The sequence below is a fragment of the Anabas testudineus genome, chromosome 4, assembly GCF_900324465.2.
Source record: "Anabas testudineus chromosome 4, fAnaTes1.2, whole genome shotgun sequence".
In the NCBI taxonomy this organism is placed as follows: Eukaryota; Metazoa; Chordata; class Actinopteri; order Anabantiformes; family Anabantidae; genus Anabas; species Anabas testudineus.
Genome location: NC_046613.1, coordinates 7,881,203 through 7,903,986, shown reverse-complemented (window position 1 = coordinate 7,903,986; position 22,784 = coordinate 7,881,203). Strand labels below are relative to the sequence as shown.

The window sequence follows — 22,784 nt, the reverse complement described above, 5'->3', positions numbered from 1 at the left end:
TACTCATGCTTGATGTTCTCTGCACTATATTATTCTTCTGCTTCACTACATTTCAAAAAGAAATTCTGTTCTTCTTCCTTCAGAGCATTTATTTGGCAGCTTATCTTACTAAAATAATGCACTGTTATAGATTAAACAACAGTGTTTGACAGAGGAATGAACACAACGTTCAAATGTTTATACTACATACACCAGTACATGCAGCACAGCTCCCTACATGAGGAACCTTTGAGAACAGATCTCAAAATGTTGGTGGAACCCGAAGGAACAGTCTGACTTGATTTAACAGTTAAAAAACGCAATGCACTACTTTTTAAGTTGTTTTGATTTAACCCCCTTACCTTTTCTTTCCAAGATTACAAATCAACACACATACACACACATCATCTTTAGACTTTCCTCCCATCAACCACTGCTTCTTGTTTTTTTGCCATTACCTCCCCCTCTCTCCTGGATTTCACCTCTTTCACTCCCTCCATCTATCCCCCTCCCCTGGACTGGATCCTAAATGTCCTCCACTTACACCCCCTACACACTTTGCCTTTCTCTTATCTCTCTCCTCCTCCTCTTTTTGCTCTCTCTCTTGCCTCTCTCCCTCTCATCTTACTCCTATCAGTGTCCGTCCAGGCAGCAGCAGGATTTCCCCTGTGATGGAAACAGGCTGTGGCTCAATACTATTGTTTCAGTCGTTCTTTTCAGTTAAATCTCAGAGTGCTCTCTGTGTTTGCATTGGTGATGTTGTTTGTAGAATTAAACCAGCACACTGGCCAAGCTCAGTACAATAGACAAGCGTAGAACTGTAGAGTCTTTAAACAAACTTTTTGGTATTCACATCTAAATGAACATCCTTGAGATGTGCAGAGGTAGCGAGAGGCAGGGAGACAGACTGATAAAGCTTTGGAGACAGTGCACTCCACAATGGTATTACCCTGTGAGACCAGTTGTTGTTTCAGCTGTTATGTGAAGGAAAAAAAAGCTCCCGACTGACTAGACTGTGTTGGACTGTCCTGCAAGCACACTCACACACTCAGCTGTATATGGTGTAGGAGTCAGTGTCAATGTCAGTGTGTAATCTCACTAGTTTTAATTATCATTTGAATTGAATTGAAATTGAAAATTCACATCTTAAGTCAGCAAACATGTGAATACATTGGCACACCGCGACATGCAGAAGCTATTTATGTGTTATGTAGCTGATAAATAGTGATTAAAACAGATAGCTTAATGTAATGAATACATAGCTAAACAGCTAAAAGCTGCCAAATAAATGATTAGTTGGCAGTAGTTAGCTAAAAGCCACTATTGACAGAAATGTCTATGTAGGAATAACCTGCTCATGAGAAGTTCAACTGTGGGGGCATCTGACAAGAGTTTGGGAGTGACTGATGTTCTTAACCTGATAGAAAGGGAGTGAGTCTTGAGGCCCAATGATCTCCCTACACACTAAAATGAAGAAGGAACTGTAAGTAACCCGTAGTTTGACTTCACCTCCAGGAAAGAAACAGGTTTTTGTTTTTTTTTAATGTCAGAACAGCTTGTTCCACATCTCCTTCCTTCCTTTGTTATCATCTTGTCCTTATCCTACACCACATCTTTCATTTTCCCCTAGTGGCTCCTTTTTATCATCTTTACCTGAATTATGTAGAGTGCACACACACTCACACTCATCCTCACATGAACATTAATAAGACACAGTGGCAGCCATTTTTATTATGAAAAAGGAAAAGACACAGCCAAAAGACAAATGTCCCTATTTCCCTTTGTGATTTATGGGACGTTGTGAAGGCAGGAATCATGTTTGATTGTTATACACACACACACCGTTTCTCATTGTTATGCCCTTCACTAGTGTAGAATAAGTGTTTGAGGCCTGTCTTTGACAGGGCTTTTTCAGACACAGTTTAATTAATTTGCCCATAAAATGAACCATGATTCCCAGCAGCCTCTCTGGCACCCTCAGCCACAAAAGACTTTATTAGCTTAGGCAATTAATCGTTGCTACCCAGACTAATCACATCTTAGATTTATTGGTCAGAATCATATGGAATATCGATTGGCTCGCTCTCATTTTGACCCTTTCAGCACACCGTATTTCACTGGGACACTATGACATCACTGAGCGGGCACACTGCAGGTTCTTTGACTTTACTTTTTCTTTTTAGACAAAAAATGGTTTTCTAGCACACTCCTGATAAAATAGACCTGTTTCATTTAAAGGGCTACACGGCCCTGCATTTGTTATTATTTGTTGTCTCAGAGTAATTTAATCTGTGAGAGTGAGTCTGGGCTTCATTATGTAAATTAAATAACCTCATCTAAAACGAAAGGCAGAGTGAGCCACACACACAAGCACACACACATTTGGTGAGTGAGCCTACAGAGGCACACAGAAGCACCGACACACGGACTGAAGCAGACAAAGTCAATGGCCTTTTTGACACCGCATAGTAGGGTGTGTGCACATGTGAGTGTGTGTGTTTGTGCGCGTGCGTGTAACTGTGTCTGTGTGTACACTCAGGGACCAGCATGAGTCCTCAGCTGGCTCTGTTCAGCCTCTAACAGGGAGGTGAGTGTGTCACCAGGGATAATGATCGATAGCTTTTAAAACCCACCAGTGCCTCAGTCCAGATGGAGAACTGTGTGTGTGTGTGTGTGTGTGTGTGTGTGTGTGTGTGTGTGTGTGTGTGTGTATGTGTGTGCGTGTGTGCACACGTGCGCGTGTGTGTAAGTCTGTTTAGCCATGATCAAGTACCATGTTTGTACAGGTGGCACAATATGGCAGCAATGCTAACCTGTTCCACTCCATTTACCTCTTCAAGCTGGGGAACCTTACTAACTGCACAAGGTGTATGTGTGTGTGTTTTTGTTTTAGTAAGACTTGGGATGCATTTGTGTTGTTTGTGTGTGTGTGTGTGTGTGTGTGTGTGTGTGTGTGTGTGTGTGTGTGTGTGTGTGTGTGTGTGACTGGGAGGCTGTCAGCACGTGTTTTGACTTGCTGGTTATTCTAGCCTGGCTTTTCAGAGGGAATAAAACAGCAAAGACAGAAGGAGGGGGGAGAAGGAGGTGGAGAGAGTGACAGGACTGAACGATTGTTTTAAGTCGAGCAGCAGTTTCAGTGTGTGGTTGAGAGAAGAAAAAAATGTAAGTTTGTTCTTTTGCACTTACTGAAGAGGAGAGAACATAAATACGGGCTTGTCAGAAAGACAAAGAAGGGCTTTTGCAAATAAAGCATGACTCAGGGCGCAGTGAATATTTGGCTAAATTCTATTCAGGATTTATTGGAGATATAATATATAATATGTATAAGTGAACTTGATCGGGCAGAATGGCGTCCTATGAAATAAGAGACATGCGTCTGTAAAAAGCACATCTCCCTTCTCTCCTCTTCTCTTCTCTTCTTCTCTGTCTTTCTCTCGTGCACACATGTATACACGTTCAAGCATGTACACGCTGATGCACACAGAGATCATTCTCACCACCCTCCTCTGAGACGGCTATGAAATGTGATCGCAGATCAATATTGAGTGGTGTTATAGTTGTAGGGGAGGGTGCTCAGAATTTGATGGTTGTCTAGCTGTTGGTTAATGATGGATTTTATACCACTTTGTACTGTACTAAGACCATGGAAAATACTTCTCTCTGATTAGCTGGCAGGTATACATTTACCCGCTGTCAAAGTGGTTTTCCAACGGTCACACGTGTCCAAGTAAAACTGTAGCATCAAAACACCCTGAGTGTGTTGAAATGAGAGAGTTTTGTGTTTAATTTTGTATTAATGAAACTGAAGACTGTGTTATTTCCTCTATAAAACGCTGTACAGACTGTTAACAACCATAGTATAGTACAATAATAACCGTAAACACTGCAATGCAAAAACTCAGTGAAGGTTGAAGTAACTTCTGGTTAAATCAGAGGTCACTATGATAACTGAAAGGTGTGGTCATTTTTTACTGGCATATACCAACATTACAGTACAATGGGACATTGAAAAATACTATACTGATGGGGCACTGTCATTCCCAGTTGGGACACTTTGCTGTACCTGGAGATTAGTGTAACAAGTGTATGACTAGTGTGTGCATATGTGTTTATTATGGCTATCATTGTGAGAGCCAGCATGATTTTTTAACCATTAAATTGAGGACATATTTTGCAGAGTGAACATATGTTTACAAAGAGAGGACATTTTAGCCTGTCCTTACATTGAGAAGGTTGTTTAAAGAGCAATTTTGAGTTAAGACTAGATTTTAGGGTTAGACTATGGTTTGGTCAGGGTTAGGGTAAGGCAGTACATGTGATGAATTAAAAATTGAAACAGAGTAGATTAGTATGGCTTAGGTGATAATAGGGGGCTAGAGAGTGCAATATGTCAATGAGTATCCTCACACTGACTGCCATACAATAATGTGTGCGTGTGTTTGGGGCTGGGTTGGGTGAGGCTGAAGGGAGGAAGCAGCAGTACATATTTGAGTGACAGCAGTTTGTTCAGTCTCCCAGTTACTGCTGTGTCTATCTGGAGCCTGTCAGTGTGTGTGTGTGTGTGTGTGTGTGTGTGTGTGTGTGTGTGTGTGTGTGTGTGTGTGTACTTGTAGCTTAGTTGAGAAATCAAGTGCACCTTGATTTCACAATGTAAAGTCAACAATGACACTCATAAGCCACCTTTGTCTTGCTCTTATCCCACTGTATCTTTCTTTTTTCTCTTTTTCAAGCTCAACTAACTTGTTCTTTAAATGACACATTTTGCTCCATATCACTCTCTGACTCTCTGGTATCATTGTAGGGATTTGCTAATGAACATCTTGGCTGTCCGTTGCCTTGCCGACTAAGCAACAAATATTTAGAGCTATGTGGCACCTTCAACCAACATTCCTGGATCTACTGTTTTGGAAACTTCTTCTGTCAGTCGTCCTTCTCTCTCCCTTCTTTTCTTACAGCTCTCTCTCTCTCTCCCCTTTATCTCTGTCGCCCTCGGCCTCTCTCCTCCTCTGTTCTGCCTCCCTGTAGATAAATAGACTCTTTGTCTCTTGGTAAAATGAACTTGAAAACAGTAGTTTGGACAAGTGGTTTTGACACTGGAGCACATACTGTACTAGCACACATGGGACTTATGTTGATCTGGATAGTAACTGCTTTGTCATTGACTCAGTGTAGTTTTGAAATGTCTAATGTTCTAGTACAACTGTTACTAATACTTTACTACTTTAATGCATATAATGTACACATAGTATGATAGTAACAGTTTTACCACATGCAAGTTCATATAAACTATGATTCCAATGACCTGGCATTCGTGCACAGTGTAGTATCTAGAGTGTAAACAGGAAGTGGGACATCAACACCACCACAGGGAGTGTCAGAATGCACCTCAGTGTAATTGAGTATTTACACCTCTACATACTGTGTAAATCAAAGTGGTCATGAAGAGAGTCTTTCCTAAAGCCCATTTGTTTGAAGAGATGGGGAAGAAACACTGTGAAACAATCTACAGCCTTTCTTCTGTGCAAAACTCGTAAATTCTAAAATGCGTATCTAAAGCTAAGGCCATAGCAGTCAGGGATAAATAAATGGATATTTTCCAAATGTCAACTCTTTTTAGTGTGTAATTCTGTCTTTGTGTATTCGTATTCAGTTCCCCATCATTTGTATAGGAGCCATCTTTTGGAGGGATTTCTGAGAGGCATGTATTAACAGGTGGAATGATTATAGCAAGAAAAACCAGTTTCAGTGTTTATAGACACTGACTTAAAATACTGTGAACCTATCCCTTAAGACTATTCATACAAAGCCAAAGACCGACTGATATATATGAAACATGGATGGACTGTTTTACATGAAGATAACTTTTATTTTGGTTTATATGAATACAAAATATACACTCTGTGAAATGTGATTTCAACTTTCACAGCTTTGATTAGCATTTTTAATATTTTTACGCTAAAGACAAAATGTAGACATATTGCTGTCGGGTCCACCATTGAATCTCCCATAATAAATGCAAGCAAATTCAGTTTTACAGCGATATGACTGAGGTGACAAATGAGAACTTCCCCTAATTTATATGGGGCATTGATTTTATTTCAAGTTTTCCTTCCTGTTTGCGCTTTGTGAATCTAAATCAGTGATCTGTGAATCCTCAGTTCATCAGTTTAAGTTGGCCTAGTTATTGCAGGGCTGCTGATAGAAAATGTATTCCTTCAGTGGGAGATCTGACACTTCTGACAAGCGGTATAAAAGCTGTGCCTGGAAATGTGCCTGCTCATTACTATCCAAGGACAAGAAGCATAATCAGAGAGACATCAGAGACTGTATTGACAAATTTAGCTTTAGCATCAACTGCTCAAGGTAAATGTAAGAGTTCAGTGTTGTTATCTGATTTAACTAATTCTACCATGCTTTCTTTGGTGATCATCAATCATCAAAGTGGCAAGAAGGTTGGCTGTGTCTCCCAGCACAGTGTCAAGTGCATGGAGGAGATAACAGGAGACTGGAGGGGGGCGCAGGAGGACAACAACCCAGCAGCAGGACTGCTATATGTTCCTTTGTGCAAGGAGGAACAGGACGAGCACCGCTAGAGCCCTAAAAAATGACCTCCAGTAGGCCACTAATGTGCATGTTTCTGCTCAAACTATTAGAAAACAGACTTCATGAGAGTGGTATGTGGGCCCGACGTCCACATGTGGGGCCTGTGCTCACAGCCCAACACGAGCCCAACCGGGATGGCAGATTCGCCATAGGCACCCTGTGCTCTTCACGGATGAGAGCAGGTTCACACTGAACACATGTGGCAGACATGACAGAGTCTGGAGACGCCGTGAAGACCGTTCTGCTGCCTGCAGCATTCTCCAGCATTACCTTTTAGGCGGTGGGTCAGTGATGGTCTGGGGAAGCATTTCATTGGAGGGCTGCACAGACCTCTATGTGCTAACCAGAGGTGCTCTGACTGCCATTAAGTACCAAGATGAGATCCTTAGACCTATTGTAAGACCATATGCTGGTGCAGTGGGTTCCTTCTGATGCATGACAAGGCTAGGACTCATGTGGCTGGAGTGTGTCAGCAGTTCCTGCATGATGAAGGCATTGATGCTATGGACTGGCCTGCCCATTTCCTAGACCTGAATCAATCGAGCAGCTCTGGGACATCATGGTGTTTTTGTACATAGTTGGCTAACACCATAAGGGTGAGGGGTGTTTGTGGAAGTGACCCCACCTGGTTGGCCTTGACCTTGTTAAAGTTTAAATTTAACATAGCTACTTCTGGTTATGGTAATAGTTGTTAGAAGCCGTGAGCTGTGCCTGCTTTTCTTGTTCATGCTAGCGGGTCACTTGGGGTCATGCAGTTTATGGGGCATGAGTATTCTCACATCTGCCAATATTTTCACAGTTTATGCTGTATATTTTTCCCACACCCTGCTAGCTGTTAGCCACTAGCTGCCAGCTTCAGTTAGCTCTGGTCTACCCACAAAATCTGATCAGCACCAGCTGTTACAATATTTTATTACACAATGTAAATGAAAACCGTTTCACAGATATTACTTTTTTTTACGAAAAAAAAGTAATAGTAATATACTAATATTTTTTATTATAAATGTGACTTAGCAGCACATGTTACATGACAGTTACATATAACTCAGATGTTGTTAACATCTTTTAAGTGTCTCATATAAATGTAGTTGACTTAACCTTCAGTCTGTGGAGGGAAACAGTGGATGTGTAACCAAACTATGAACAGGACACAAGGGTCAAATCAGTAGGACTCATAAGGAGTCATAATGCGAAAATGTGTTTACCGTCCAACTGCAAATGTCTTGCACAGTTCCCAGAAGCATGTAGCATGGGTATGTTTTTTTTTTTGAATGTCCATCATTTAAATTTGAGGTGACCGCAATCAGCAGCTAACTCAGTGGAATGCACCTCTACCCTCTCAGCCAATCATTAATCTCTGTGTACTCAGTGCAGCTCTGGCCATGAGGAATCATTCTCAGATCAGCCTCAACTATTTTAGTTCACTTGCAGGTGTGTTTGTGACTTTGTGCGAGTGTACGTGTGTGTGTGTGTGTGTGAATATGTGTATGGTCAGACTGGTTTGTCAGAGAGGAACAGGAAAAAGTCTCAGTCGAAACTGACTTCAATCCGACACATGCTGTCTGAGTTTCACATGCAAACACACACACTGATTGAGTGAGCAGTTGGAATCCTGTCTGCACTTAAAGTCCTGCCTCTATCTAAGAAGGTTAAGGGCTGCAGCTCTTATCACATACTGGGACTGTGTGTGCACGCATGCATTAACATGCCTTTGCACATATGTGTGTGTGTATATGTGTTTGAGAAAATACAGACGGGCCCATGGGACCTGCTCAGGCTGTGTGTTTTGGCTCTGACGGGCAGACCATTACGATGGCGTTGAAGGTCAAGGGGTCTGGTCAGAAGACACAGATATATCTGTATGTTTGATCTAAGTATGCAGGCCTAATGAATAACCTCTATGGGAAGTTGAGCTGCACCTTTTCAGGTCCCTGTGGGTTTACACGATTGTCAAGACACTTCCAAGGCCGTTCTGTGTATCTTTGTACTGCTCCATTGTGGAATAATTAAGACAGACCAGCCTGTCTCTGAAAACAAAGTACCCTTGATCCAGACTTTGACGACCTCCCTGTAATTCAAAGCAGCTAGAAACTCTCTGTCATTTCCTGTGGCTGTGTTGTCTGTTGTTAAGAAACAGAGCAACGGGTACATCACCATACACAATAAACTGAACAATGTTATACATAAAATCACAGTATTAAAGTAAACTTCTGTGGTACTAATGAACGCTTAAAGCACAACAATAGTACTACTCCAGACAAAACCAATACTAATAGTAATACCAAGTATAGTTCTAGTACTTCATTCAGTCATATAGAAACTCTGTCACTATTAGATACTGGCTAATGAAAGTTGTGTTTCCATTTGCCAGCCACATCTCTCACTCAGATGGCTGTGGTTGTACAAGGTAGAAGGTTGTCTCAGCAAAAACGCTGCCTAATTATCAGGTAATCTGAGGTCAGCATGCAGCGAGACCATGTTGCTGCTCCTCTCACTCTCGTTTTTGTTCTTCAGTGCTAGTTCTCCTGCTTCTACTGTCTCTCTTGCAGGTGTCATGCATTTTAGCAGGCTGCTTTAATAATGGATGTCCAGAGGTCTCTGCTTCTCTTTTTTTGTGTGTCTGTTTTTGAATTCAGGTCAACAACCATATAGATCTTGGGCAACTGAACTCCTCAGTGGTTCTGCACAGCACTGTCATTGCCCTGATCTCTGCACGCACAAATAATTGTGCAGACATAGCACATGTTTTTGTCTTTACTTTGAAGCTGTTCTGCAGTGATTTGCTTTTAAATTGTCACTTTATTGTATTGTGATGGTCTAAGCCAGGGGCAGTCAATCCTGGTCCTGCCTGTTTTCCATCCATCCCTGCTCCACCGCTGATTATCTAGAGCAGGAATAATACTAAAAACAGTAGAACAGTGGCCCTTGAAGACCAGGACTGGCCACTCCTGGTCTACACAGGTCTAAGGTATGTTTCTGTTTGCCAATGTAAACCATTGAGGCAGTAGTGACATTTCAAGAAATACCTTATCTGCGTTATTGCTGAGAGTTTAGTGAAAAGATCAGTACAACTCTGACATGTGTACAATGAAAATCGAACTTTAGCCAACAGCTTGACTTAGCTTAGCATTAAGACTAAAAACAGCATAAAGACTGTCTCTGTTCAAAGGTGACATATCACACCTGCCAGTACCTCTAAAGTTCATTATTTAAAGGTACACTGGAGCTTTTGATGACTAACTAACTTATGCACACTCACATGTGAGCAAATGAGCGCCACATCATACGATTGTCTGCCAATGGATTCACCCTATTCCACTTATCTACAGATATCTGTAACACACCAAGTAAAACAGCAGAGAAGAAGCAGACTGCTGGCAAGTAAACATGGATATAAACAATGAAAGGGTTCAAAATGTTCAGAACATCTGCTTTGAAAATGTTTGAGGAAATGAGGAAGGAAATGTATACAGCATGTTGTTCAAGGATACACACAATTGTTTATTTTATGAAAAGGTGTGTGGTAATTCTGGTTTTATGGGAGGTTATGTTGTATTCAAGCAATATTAGCAGAATGGGAGAAACAGGAAAACACCCTGTATTCTGACTTGGGAGTGTTCATGCACTATTTGGAGGTGGTTAATCCTAGTGCTCACACCAGATAAATAGCTTCAATTATCCTCTTTGTTTGTGTGAAGTATTTGTAGCAGTGTGGTACCAAGTAAAACTGATTTAAAAAGTGGAGAAACTCCATAGATTGTGCTAATATTGGATTTTAGTATATTTATTATTCATCATGATCAATTTATTTTATTGTACATCTTCCCACAGTGACAGATCTTGATGTTCAACATACATCAGAACTTTGAATCCCACCCAACCCAAAAACTGGATACACATAATATGTGTCTTCAAGAGTAAATATAGCAATTATAAAGCAAAGAATAAATATAACCATAATATTAATGACAGGGATAATAATATCCAATTATGCAGCTTAGCTCTTCAAAAGCTGTTTACAAAACATCTCTCGAGAATTAATCTAGGATACAGCTCAGCCAGTACACAGGATCACTGAGGCATTAGCACCCCTACATCTGACGCGTAGGGGTGACCTTTCGCAGAACACATTGTAGACAACTTTGTTTTAGGAATGTGAGCTCTGTAGATTATTTTAAAATGAAGTAATGGGTGATAAGCGCACATAGAAGATTGTGACTTCTAGAAGGTGCCATCCCAAATGTCATGAGAGAAAAAAAAGGCAAGACAAGCGAAGCAGCCGAGCTGCTTTAATTTGAGTTAAAGGGGCATATTGTCACGGTGCACACCACATCCTTTCTGTTCAGCTGCGTGAGTATTTGCAAAGAGCTGTTGGGTGTTAGAGGTTGCAGGTGTAGCTAATAAAAGCTGTATTTACATGTGCCAAGATTTCTCTGCTCTTATTTGTGAAACGTTAAAAGTAGTGCGAATGTGAAATGCACCTGATTGATAAATTTACTTTAATTGCTAAATTGTGTCCTGTCTGTCAAGCACACAGTTCTAAATGACATTTCCAGAATGATGCGCATTCAAATGGACAGTGGAGGAAGTCATTTTGGCGTAATGGCGATAAATGAGTGGGCTAACTGGCAGTAATTACCCATTGTGCATGTATGTGTGTCAGAGCGCGAGTTTTTGACATGCTGGGTAAGACACCAATGATAACACAGCTGTGTCTTATTCCCTTGGTTCTGGGAGTAATTATATTGGAACTGAATGACTCCTTTTTTTTATGATTGCTTTTCCCATTTCTTTTATATATTTATGTAAGATTTCAGCTTTATTTCTGCTCACATCCTGCCCTCTGCTTTCTTTCTGTCTGTCAAGCATGTGGGATGGAGAAGTGGAGAGACTTATGGAGGTGGAGAGAATGGACAGACGTCACTGTCAGTTGATGTAGGAGCACTCAGACACTCACACACTTTCATTCAGCTCATCACAAACACCCTGCTGTCTTTGTCTGGCCGCGCGCCATGCCGGGTAGTAGTGGGCGCATGACGCTGTTGAGGAGTAGGATTCCACTGTTTGCCTTTGACGTACGTCCGCCCCCAGCCGTGTGTGTGAGCAGTTGTCTGTCGTGGTTGCGTGAGGGGAGATACATTTGTATGTGTGTTTGGTTTTATAGGGCTGAGAAGTGAAACCGGTGTAGCCTCAGAAACAGCACAATCCTCTCTTTCAACTAGAATGTGAAATTCACAGATCGAAACAGCTTAGTGTCACGTAAAGCATTACAGGCCCGCTGTTTCTGTTGGTATGTCTGTTTTATGTTGTAGCAACAGCAGAAACAATCATTGACTAACATTATGGATTATATGTTGGTGCTTCCATTTAGATGTTGCACATAAGGAACACAAGACAAGTGAAGAATGCACTGCTACCTAGGGGGCAAACCTGGGCAATAAAGCATGACAGTGGCATTTTGCAGCCATGTGCCAGTTTTGGACTTCTTTCTGCCAACATCCTCCCACTTTTCAGCTGCGACTGTGCCGTTTTGAACATGTGCTGTAGGTGATTGATGTAAACAAGTCGCTGACACAATGACAGGCCTCAGTGAAGCATGGGTTCTGCCTTTCAAGAGCAGCAGGAAGGACCTACAATGAAACTACTCAGGCTGCTTCCTTTCTGTGCAGAGGCTCTGAAAAGCAGGCACAGTGCCAGTTTCTCCTCCTCTGGCTCGAGGTGGGGTTTTTATAGGGAACTGCTCGAGAGTTCGGGAACATAGAGCACCTAGTTTGATGGGCTGTTGACTGACTGATTGATGTGTTGGTTTGTCAAGGTGTTGCAAGAGCAGTTCAGGCGTTCTATTAGTGCGTATAAACAAACATATAAAACACACCACATTATTAGGCAGCTTTTTTTTTTGGTTGTTGTTTGTTTTTGGTCCTTATCCAAATGCACTCTCACATATACCGAGCCATGCGAGTAAAGACGCTGATGCATACACTCAAGTCATTGTGCTCGTGCACCTGAAACCTGTGTTTATTTTTCTCGTGCTGCTGTACATACAAGCTCTGTTTTGCACATCGGTCCTGAGAGCAACTTCCTGAGGTTCTCTCCAAGCTTCCTGTCTGAGAAGTCAGAGGTTATCTGCGAACCCTGCCCCATTCAGCCCACACAGGTCCATGCAGCTGTTTCCTCTGATGATTGTGGATTCGACCGCAACACACACATATGCACACGTGCTGTGGGATTTCAGGAAGTCCACAGAAAAATCAAAAAAAAAAAAAAAAAACGTGAAAGCTTCTGGAAGAATAGTTAATTTTCTGCAAAGTCGCCGTTTCCTTTCTGGCTGGGAGGATGCTTTTCTGTGTCTGATGTCCTAACTTTTTACATCAGTGTGTGTGTGTGTGTGTTGGGGTGGGCGTGGCCGTGGTCTTAGTTCGAGGACAGGAACTAAACTCGAAATGTGTGTTTACATCGTTGCATGTCTGCGTGTGTATATGTTTTTGAACATCTGCTCCTAATTGGCTTTGTTTTCCCTCCTCTACATGGCCCAACCTTGCACCGGGTGCTGAACTCCCAAGCTCTGCTCTTGTTTATCTTTTTAAAAGAACACTGGAAAATGAGTGAAGAAGCCACAGATATTTTGCGGATTGTTATTAAAATGATTTTATTTCTGTGTCAGGGAATTAGCATCACTTGATAATTGCAACCTGCAGTTCTCTGTTTCCACTTTTCCGCCTTTCCCACTTCGTGTTTTCCTTCTCTCTCATCTGTCTCAGTGTTTCTCTCATGGCCTTGCTCACTCCATCCACCTCCCTCCAGGCAGCAGATGTTGGGTCTGCATCCAGATGTTTTCTGTTTATCACTCTCCAGTCACATCTTTAACAGATTCTCATACACTAAACATTTACAGAGGCGTCTCCTCTCCTCTGCTGCCACAAAATCAGGCACGAGAAGAAAGGAGCTGTAGAGGGCGAGATAGATAAAGGCCAGGAAAAGAGAGGCACAATGTGAAAGACAGAAATCCAATGCTACATACATATTTACTGGCGTGCACACACACGCACACACATGCAAATAAACTCAGGTATGCATGCACATCATAGTTTCTGTACTGGTTTGACTAAGACTTCCATACTTACAACAAACACAGCATACAGCCAGACTCCAGCACAGAAAGGAAGTATCAGATCTGCTTCTGCACTCACTCCAGAGATCACTCAGTATTGAAAGGCATTGCTTACATAGCTGTCTGCTATGTGATTCGTCAGCCTGCAGGCTCTTCTCTCTCTACTTATCCATCTGACCATTCTGTTGTGGGTCTGTGTCATCCACACAATTGATTTGTATTTTGCATCTGACTGAGAAATAATAATCTTGTCACTTGCTGCTCTCTCACACATAGCCATGAAAGGAAGCATCAGCTATTAATATAGAGCAACTCGGCAGTGAGATACCAATAACAAGACCATAAATACTTCTTTCTGCAGTTCATCTGGCTTGTTCTGGCATGGCAGTTTGATAAAACGGGCAGAGAGACAAGAGTACATACCAGCACAGAAATGTACACACAGATGCCCGTGCATGCTTATGCATCTTTGTGCAAACATTTTTAAACATTATGTGCATGTGTATTACTACTCTCTAACATTGTTTATTTCTACCACTCAGTGTGTATTCAACTAAACACAACTAGTTTGATTTGGTGGACTTGTAGAAGCACATTCTGTCAGTGCACAACATAGAGAAATTCATAGTTGAAGTTCTTAAAACGTATTTGTCGATACATAAACTACATTGTTTTACATAAATAAAACAGTGAATCAGACAGACAATGTAACAGATAAATGGCAGGTACAGTACAGCGTAAAGCTGATATCCCAGTGAGTGACAGAGCTGAACCTCAGGTTGCTGATGTTGACCAGAGACCCAGACTCTGCCAGGGAGGTGTGACCCTCACCTTGATGACATGGCACAACACTGCCAATTACTGGGGACTGACTGCCTCTCCTCTCCTCTCCTCTCCTCTCCTCTCCTCTCCTCTCCTCTCCTCTCCTCTCCTCTCCTCTCCTCTCCTCGTCCTGCAGCTATCAGCTCTCCTCTCCCCGTTTATGTCATCCCTTGCATCACTTAACCAGGTGATGACATCTACAGTATGTCACGTCGAGAAGGACAGGCTTCCATGTGTGGTGTCCAGGTGCTTAATCCCTTGGTTAGATCCAGTTAGGCCCCGTTAGCCCCTCTGGCACATTGAGCTGGAGACGTGGAGCCAGAGAGCGAGGCCATCAGATAAGCAGCTGCTGCTCTCCTGTCCAAACTCTCCTCACTCTCTCTCTACGCCCCTGAATACACATACAACCTTCATTGTACCTTTTAAACAGATGAGGACTTTCTGGTGATTCCCTCACCTCCACTTTTGAATGTGCAGTCAGTAGCAAGTCTAGGACAGTAGCAAGAAATTTAGTCTACAGACAAATCAACATTAGAAACATTTCATCAGTCACAGACTGTAGGAATATTTTCTTTTCTGTCCAAACAGTTGTACTTGGCATATTTGTTCTAAGTTTATAGTGCAGTTTTGGTTGAACCTCTTACTGCTGAGTGACTGGAAACTATAAATGATAGGCTTCCTCCTCACACATGTACATTTGTGCTGGTAACACATACGTCTGCTTGTACAGGACAAGAAATATAGCAAGTGGAAGAAATGTGGCATACCAAGCATGGCGAAACAGGTTTTTATGGTTGATAAAGTATCAGTGCTAGGAAACGGGACTATGTGTCTGGATGCACACACAAAGAAGAAAATATAGACGTACACACGCTGACACATTTATTCACTCCACTTAGTGGTTGTGAGAAGGAGCAACGCTCCTCATAAAATACTGAGTCATGAACACAGCCAGGAATTCTATCGTCGTTTTCCCTCAGGTCTCTGAGCTTAATTCCCATCACACACACATACAGTTTCACTATTATCCAGTGCTGTTTAGCTGCTAACGAATGTAAAATACAAATTGGAAAAGTGTGTGTGTGTTTTTGGGGAGGAGGAGTGTGTCAGTAATGAAATAAAAAGGCTGATTTCATAGTAAATGGTTAGAGTACAAATGCCATCCAGTAAACTGGCTATCTCCCATTAGAGCTTATTGTTTTACTGGCAGTGGTGAAGCGATATAGATGGATAAAATCTAGAGCTGGGTTGCATTTAAATGCTACAAGCCACCAGGCATTTCTGGAAAGTTTAGGCACTTGCATAACTGGCAAGTTATCAAGATGGTTACCTAAAATCAGATTTGTTCACATTCAGCAGAACTACCATTTAGTCCACAAGCTAGTGTAAAAGGTCAAAAACCACTTTCAGATACGAACTACCCCAAGTCAGAGTCGAGCTGGTGAAACGATTTGGGTTGAAAGTGGGAGGAGAAACAGAGAAGCGAGAGAAGATGGATGGATTGAAGGCGTGCAGTGTGTTTCAGATCAGGGGAGGAGGAGGGGTGAGATAGGAAGATGAGGAACAGAGCGAGATGCAGAGAGGGTGGAACGGAGGGAGGGGAAATCCCTCTGGGAGGTTCGTCTATCCACATATGTAATGAAATGATAGTCATCCATGTAGCCACCTAATGCAGTGTATTGATGAACAGCTAACAGTCTCCCTCCCTCTAATCACTTGTGTTTGCAGTAAGGTTACAGGCTTTGTTGAGGTCTCCCTGCCTGGAGGCAAACCAAAACCTTATAACTCTCTGGCTTGTGGACCAATCTGCCCCACACTGGTATTCACTTTATACCCCTCTATTCATGTCTCTGTACCAGAGGTCACAGGTCAGGAACAGGCAGGTGATTGGATGTTGTGGTAAGAGAATCTGATATTACTGCCCACAGGCCTTTTACCTACTAGCATGTGTGTGTTTATCCATGTGTGTGTGGAGGTCAAGAAGGGACAAGAACCAGATTTTTGTGTTGAACTAGACCTTCTGAACACACCCCACCTGTAAATTAACAAGATCCATATGTCTGTGGTCATGAGTGGGTGTATGTGTCTGTGCATTTGAGACTTCCAGAAGACACATTCCCAGATCACAATTTTAATTTTTGTCAGTGGATATAGGTTAAAGTTAGAGTCAGACAGACAGATAGTAACAACTGGATGCACATAAAGACAGTCAGACAGCTGAGAGAATGGGGAATGCAGACAGATATTCCACTAATGTTTTTGATGACCCGGCTGTGGGCGCATAAACCAGCATGACTGGAGGAATAATTTCTCAGCAGAAGGTGAGAAAATGTTCTTTTTGCCTGAGTTTAATGTACGAAATGTGATGCTACACAGTTGTTAAAACATTGAATATTTGCTAACAGAGGTGTTGGTAAAGTTAAGTCAAAGCAACTTTCACTGGTCACCTTCTTCATTCAGAAGAAACCACTCGTATCTCACCTGCAGATGTGGTTAAAGTACACAAACTCCTGATAACATACATGTAGAAGTGGTGTCAAAATTTTAGAAAATTCTCAAAGATATAAATTCTGACTAAAATACTAAATATCGCCATTTTAATAATACACCTTTTTAACCAACCTTTTGAAATTTTATGGTTTTCTGCATTATTTTTTCATAAAATGTGATCTGATCTTCATCTAAGCCAAGAATTCTGATCTTTTATGTCTTTATTGAAAAAAACATAAGGATCTCATAATGGCAGTAATAAACTCAACCAGTTTCTTTCTGTAGCTGTGGACCTCCACATCATTGAGGAGAAATTTTAGGCCAATCTTCCTGCAGGACTGCTTGAGCTCTGTCATATTCTTTGGACATCTTGTGTGTGGCTCTCTTCAAGTCATTCCATCGCATCTTTATTGGGTTGAGGTCTGGGTTCTGACTTGGCCACTCTAATGGTGGGTTTTGTTTTTCTGAAGCCATTCTTTTGCATCACCAAACTTCTACAGAGTTTCAGCTGACGTACACTTGGGAATTCATCTTCCCCCCAATCACTGCAAGCTGGCCAGGCCCTGATACAGTTAAACAGGCCCAAATCATGATGTTTCCTCCACCATACTTACATACAAAATACTATTTTATCATATGCAGTGAACTTTTTAAGCCAAAAAATAGTGCTGTGTGATTTTTCCAAATAGTTTGATCAGTCCACAAAACATTTTGCCAATACTGCTGTGGCGTGTCACACAAAAAATATAAAACACTAATAACCGCTAATAAGTTATCATACAACGTTTGATAAGCTAGCATAAACAGCTCTGTCTTTAGTATTCTTGTAGACAATACAATGATTTCACTAATTATTTATTCAAGATACAGAAAATTGTATTCGCTAATTGAGGAGCACATACATTAAGGGTGCTTTCACACCTACAGGCTTTAGTTCGATTAAATTGAATTCAAGTTTTTGTCTGGTGTGAACACGATAATCGTACTCGAGTGCGCAACTAAACAACCGGTCCAAATCCCTTAGCAAACTCTGATGCGGTCCTCCTGGTGAAAAACGGGACCAAATGCTATGAATCGCATCAATTGAGGGCTTTGGGTAGTGTGTAGATTTTCCTCTTTTTTGTTTGTCCACCAAAAATATGCTGTCTGATTAATTGAGGACAATAATCAACAAAATGACTAATCCCATTAACATGTATTGTGAAATCATCTTTCTCCTGTCTCACAAACGTACAGTAGTACGTAGTACACTTCACCTTCTTCCTGTATTTTCTTTTTCTGTTCCCGCGGCAGACACATCTGACCAATGAGCGGAGAGAACGTTCTCACGTAGTTCGAAGTGACATATTTTTCTGAGTGTGAAATGAAACCGAACCAATGAGAAATTGCTATAGGTTTACAAACTTATCACCGGACTTGGACCAAAGCAAACAAATTAAGGTGTGAAAGCACCCTAAGTGTGTTTAGATATAATCACATGATGTCCATGGAATAGCAGTAATACATTATATTTTCACCAAACCTTAAGTCACACTTTTGCTCCATTGGCTGCTCAGTTTAATGTGTGTAGGTGAGCGAATTGAATGCAAATTGCTAGAGCACGTAATGAATAGAAGTTTTTGATGAAAAGCTGAGCCCTTTTCTTTCTTCTCTCTGAAACCAGTCGGCTTTTGAGGCATTGAGGTTTGTTTGAGTGTGTTATTGTGTACGTGAAGGCGGCACGTCGTAGATGCCACGTGGCGTGACATTTATAGATCTTGTACGTAGGTTTTTAGACGTGACTCAGAGTTTGGTAGACGGATGAATGAGACACACACACACACACACACACACACACACACACAATCAGTGTTTTCAGCTGAAGGTTGCAGATTGAAAGGATTCACCAGTAATTATGGGTCTATTCTCATCACTCTTCATCTGAAGACTAAAGTGCTCTCTTGGCGCACCCTTCCCCACTTTAGTTTGATTGAGAAGGTTCTCAAGTAGCACAGTTTCCAACATGGTTTATGTGAAGCACCCACATGGACACGCAAAATAATATGAGCATGCACGTGCACAAAACACACATGCAAACACGCACCACAGTTGTTGTATAATATTTTTATGACCACACATTGCTCTCTTGGCGCTGGCACTCAGCTCTCCAAAGTTCAAGCACCCTATAGTTGATATCCTGGGTTAATGCCAGACTGACTCACTGCACGCTCTCTCTCTTTCTCTTTGTCTCTCTCTCTCACACACACACATTCATACCCCCAAAGCTTTGATTGTTCAGTGCCCTTGCCAAATGTTTCACTGCAATGTGGAACTGACTGCAGTCATTTCTCATGTAAGATCACAATTTCTCTCACCTCTTCTCCACCTTGACTCTCCCTCTGCTGCATGCAATAAATAATCACAAAGTCGAGCCCAATAATTGTCTGAAATAGGTGTGAGAGGGCTATCAAGATGAGGTGGCTGTTAGAATGAGGTGAAATGGAGAGCAGGAGTTGAGAATAAAAGAGAGGAGAAGGTAAAAGATTAGAAGGTGATGGAGGAGCGCAGACACAGCAGCCCAATAAACTCAGTGACCCCTCTCCTTGCCTTGGTGCTTTCCCTCTCAGAGCAGCAGCCAGACATCTCCATCCCATCCCGGCCCTGCCCATCCTCTCTGAGCCTCACCTAGTGTACAAAAGCAAAGCCCGGTCCAGCAGAGCAGCATTAGCCAGCCCCGCCTAACTGCTCACACAACCCTGCAGGAGGCAAAGCATGGAACCTTTGCTGCGCTTATGAAGCACTGGAAAACTTTTATAGCTCCATAATATGTAAACCTCTCCCTTCAGCTCCTTTTTTTTTCTCTACTTATGGAGCACTTGCATTCTTTCAGCACATGCCCCAGCTGTTCTAACTTTCTTGTAGCACTGCTAACGCTCTCTCCTCTTATTCTTCTCCTCCCCCCCCCCCCCCCCGCCGCCGCCCCTCCCCCTGCCCCCCTATCTCCTTCCCTTTTCTGTTTGCTCTTTCTCCATCTTCACCCCTCACACCCACTCCGCCACCGCTCGCTGTCTTGCCGTCTCGCTGGCTTGCTGTAACAGAATCAGCGACTTAGAGAGCAGCCAGCGCTGAGATCCTTCAAAATGCAAAGCAGATGTGTGACACACACACACACACACACACACACACACACACACACACACACACACACACACACACACACACACATGGACACACATACACGTGGAAGAGCAGCCTGGAGCATTTTGAGCCAGAGGGTGGAGAGAGAAGTAAGCAGAAACAGCTCTGTTGCTAGGATGCAGACAAAATAAAACAGACTCAGAGAGCTGCAGTGTCTAGATGAAACATGCGGTTTGTTTCACACAGACACACACACACACACACACACACACACACACACACACACACACACAGTAACTGTCAAGACTGGAAAACGGTGTTTTGAGAGAGTCTTGGGAAAGTGAGTGGGTTGGACCTGCAGACTTTTATAAAGTTTGTTGGGTCCGATCTCTTCTGCTTGTTCTGTTCGAGTTTGTTCCGATTCAAGTTACAATACACAAACGGCTGGACGAGGCAATCTGTTGCTGATTGTGTTTCAGTCGGGGATGAGAGAACCTGGGAGTTTATATGCTTTCATTTAGTATATGTGTGTGGGGGTGGCGGTGGGTGTTTGAGGAGTTCAAGCTTGCTGGTGCATGCAGGTGTGTGTGTGTGCTGTTGTTGTTTTCAGTGTTCAACAGAGGGGATCTCTTACTGATTGAACTGTTTTCCATGGAACTTATCATCGCAAAAGGTCTACTGCCTTCCTGATAGAGAGGAACAGAGTGAAAGGTGACGGTTGATTGCCTGTCACTGTCTGACAGCCTGTCCATCCAATTTATTCAGTCTTTAGTCATCCACTTCTTCCTATCCTTCTATCTCTATGGTATTTTAGGCCCCTCTGGCTTCAGCTGACTTTCATGGCTGTTAAATACATGCACGTATACCATACTAAACGATCCCTTTGAGAATTGTGCGTCCTAACCCTAGACAGACAAAAGGCCTGCTGGAATGTTTATTTCCCTGTTCTCCAGAACAGGTGCTATCTTCTTGGAAATCTCCTGTTGGCTGTACTTGTGCACACACACACCTATGCACATGCACACACACACACACACACACACACACACACACACACATAGAGACATAAAGCCAAGGGGGATTCCTGGGACTAATGTTTAACTGGGAGAAATTGGACTGCACCATCAATTTTAGCTCTTTCTACAGACGCTGTGGTTTACTCTAGATAGCCCGGCCAAGCCTCAAAGATAAGGCGACTCTTGGCCTGCCTGTGGGAAAGATGAAAGCATTCTCTTTAAAGCTGACTTTTCTTTCTGTTTCTTTTCCACCCGTTTTCGCTGTGTGTTTGTGTCAGAGCTGGATTGTACATTAAGAGTGGCCTGACAACTCTGAGAACTTGGAGACGTCCTGCAATTGCAACTGTCAAGCTAGATACACAGTTTATATGTGGTATATGTGTATTTTTGGGGTCAATGCAATGCAATTAAAAAATATGAAATTATGTTTTATGGAGTTACAAAAAATTTGACTTTTTAATGAAAAATAATGTATTTAACAAACCAATAGCAGAGAGAACAGCTTTTGAACAGCTGTCCACTGTAGTGACCACTATGCATGAAAGGCTTAATCACTGGTTGACCCCCCTTGGCAGCAATTACTTCAACCAGACGTTTCCTGTAGCTGTTGATTAGACCTGCACATCGTTCTGGAGGAATTTTAGCCCATTCTTCCTGCAGAACTGCTTTAGCTCTGTCATATTCTTTGGATGTCTCGTGTGTGGCTCTTTTCAAGTCGTTCCATAGCATTTTAATTGGGTTGAGGGTTGAGGTTGCATCAACCATCTTCTACAGAGTTTCAACTGATGTACAGACATTCTCACATTATCCTGAAGAATTTTTTTGATACATTTGGAAATGTATCTTCCCCCCAATCACTGCAAGCTGGCCAGGCCCTGATACAGCAAAGCAGGCCCAAATCATGATGTTTCCTCCACCATATATATATATATATATATATATATATATATATATATATATAGTTTAATCAGTCCATAAAACATTTTGCCAATACTGCTGTGGAGTGTAAATGTGCTCTTTGGCAAACTTATGATGGATGATGTTCATATATTCAATGATGCCTTCAAATCTTTGGCTGTCTTCTTGGGTTGTTTCTTTACCCCATTAATGAGTGATTGTTGTGCTTTTGGGGTAATTTTGTCTGGCCGCCCACTTAATAGAAATTATTATTACCACTTATTGTGGTTATTAACACTTCTTGGTAGAGTAGCCACAGTCTCCATTTGTAGATTGTTTGCCTAACTGTAGACTGGTGAAGTCTTTGAAATCACTTTCTAACCCTTTGCAGCTTTATGTAAATCAATAATTCTTTATCATAGATGCTTTGAAAACATATTTTGGTTAGGCATGGCTCACATAAGTGTATTCTTCTTGTGCAGAGCAAACTTAAAAAGTTTGAATGTTTTTGTTAAAGTAGCTCTAGTCCACACCATCTAAATTTAATTTTCTTCCATTAGTGCAGAAAACCATAGAATTCCAAAGGGTTCACACAATTTTTCTTGCCACTGTATATTATACTCATTTAAAAAATTTTCTAAAGGTGCTATTTTACAGATTAAATACATAAACCATCATAAATTATGAAAATCTGTGAGCTTAGAAGCTTAAAACATTTCCAGTCTGACATGATGACAGGTTTAGGTTGT

General features: G+C 41.9%; 1 long non-coding RNA gene across 1 annotated transcript in view; it reads left to right on the top strand.

The window, feature by feature from the left end:
* Positions 1–3,041: 3,041 nt before the first annotated feature.
* The window catches only part of LOC113152629, a 32,452-nt gene continuing 12,709 nt past the window's right edge, over positions 3,042–22,784 (top strand). Inside the window, exon 1 of the long non-coding RNA XR_003297912.1 lies at positions 3,042–3,141. This is a non-coding gene — a long non-coding RNA (uncharacterized LOC113152629). The remainder of the gene's footprint in view (positions 3,142–22,784) is intronic.